Genomic DNA, 2,095 nt, shown 5'->3' with positions numbered 1-2,095 from the left:
GTTTTGTCGATCCTAAGAATGCTGACAAGGTGTGCAAGCTCCAACGCTCAATCTATGGGCTGGTGCAAGCATCTCGGAGTTGGAACATTCGATTTGATGAGATGATCAAAGCGTTTGGGTTTACGCAGACTTATGGAGAAGCCTGTGTTTACAAGAAAGTGAGTGGGAGCTCTGTAGCATTTCTCATATTATATGTGGATGACATACTATTGATGGGAAATGATATAGAATTCTTGGAAAGCATAAAGGCCTACTTGAACAAGTGTTTTTCAATGAAGGACCTTGGAGAAGCTGCTTATATATTAGGCATCAAGATCTATAGAGATAGATCGAGACGCCTCATTGGTCTTTCACAAAGTACATACCTTGACAAGATATTGAAGAAGTTCAATATGGATCAGTCCAAGAAGGGGTTCTTGCCTGTATTGCAAGGTATGAGATTGAGCACGGCTCAACGCCCGACCACGGCAGAAGATAGAGAAAATATGAGTGTCGTCCCCTATGCCTTGGCCATAGGGTCTATCATGTATGCCATGCTGTGTACCAGACCTGATGTAAACCTTGCCGTAAGTTTGGTAGGAAGGTACCAAAGTAATCCCGGTATGGAATACTGGATAGCGGTCAAGAATATCCTGAAGTACCTGAAAAGGACTAAGGATATGTTTCTCGTCTATGGAGGTGACGAAGAGCTCATCGTAAAGGGTTACGTCGATGCTAGCTTTGACACAGATCTGGATGACTCTAAGTCACAAACCGGATACGTGTATATTTTGAATGGTGGGGCAGTCAGCTGGTGCAGTTGCAAGCAAAGCGTCGTGGCGGGATCTACATGTGAAGCGGAGTACATGGCAGCCTCGGAGGCAGCACAAGAAGCAATCTGGGTGAAGGAGTTCATTACCGACCTAGGATTTATTCCCAAAGCGTCGGGCCCGATGACTCTCTTCTGTGACAACACTGGAGCTATTGCCCTTGCCAAGGAGCCCAGGTTTCACAGGAAGACCCGACATATCAAGCATCGCTTCAACTCCATTTGTGAAAATGTTCAAAATGGAGACATAGATATTTGTAAAGTGCATACAGACCTGAATGTCGCAGATCCGTTGACTAAACCACTTCCTCGAGCAAAACATGATCAACACCAGAACTCTATGGGTGTTCGATTCATCACAATGTAACTAGATTATTGACTCTAGTGCAAGTGGGAGACTGTTGGAAATATGCCCTAGAGGAATAATAAAATGGTTATTATTATATTTCCTTGTTCATGATAATTGTCTATTGTTCATGCTATAATTGTGTTATCCAGAAATCGTAATACATGAGTGAATACATAGACCACAACATTTTCCTAGCGAGCCTCTAGTTGACTAGCTCGTTGATCAACAGATAGTCATGGTTTCCTGACTATGGACATTAGATGTCATTGATAACGGGATCACATCATTAGGAGAATGACACATCATTAGGAGAATGACGTGATGGACAAGACCCAATCTTAAGCATAGCACAAGATCGTGTAGTTCGTCTGCTAGAGCTTTTCTAATGTCAAGTATCCTTTCCTTAGACCATGAGATTGTGAAACTCCCGGATACTGTAGGAATACTTTGGGTGTGCCAAACGTCACAACGTAACTAGGTGACTATAAAGGTGCACTACGGGTATCTCCGAAAGTGCCTGTTGGGTTGGCACGAATCGAGACTGGGATTTGTCACTCCGCATGACGGAGAGGTATCTCTGGGCCCACTCGGTAAGACATCATCGTAATGAGCTCAATGTGACTAAGGGTTGGTCACGGTATGATGTGTTGCAGAACGAGTAAAGTGACTTGCTGGTAACGAGATTGAACGAGGTATTGGGATACCAACGATCAAATCTCGGGCAAGTAACGTACCGATTGACAAAGGGAATTGAATACGGGATTGATTGAATCCTCGACATCGTGGTTCATCCGATGAGATCATCGTGGAATATGTAGGTGTAAGTGCATCTAGTGCCACCCCTAGTTGGTTTTGGAGTATTGACGACAAACCTAGTTGAGGGACTAATGTGTTTGTGAGAATTGCAGGATAACACAGGTAGAAGTCCCTCATTGATT

The sequence above is a fragment of the Triticum dicoccoides genome, chromosome 4A (genome assembly GCF_002162155.2).
Source record: "Triticum dicoccoides isolate Atlit2015 ecotype Zavitan chromosome 4A, WEW_v2.0, whole genome shotgun sequence".
In the NCBI taxonomy this organism is placed as follows: Eukaryota; Viridiplantae; Streptophyta; class Magnoliopsida; order Poales; family Poaceae; genus Triticum; species Triticum dicoccoides.
The sequence above is the reverse complement of the archived record's forward strand: the minus strand, read 5'-3'. Positions refer to the sequence as shown.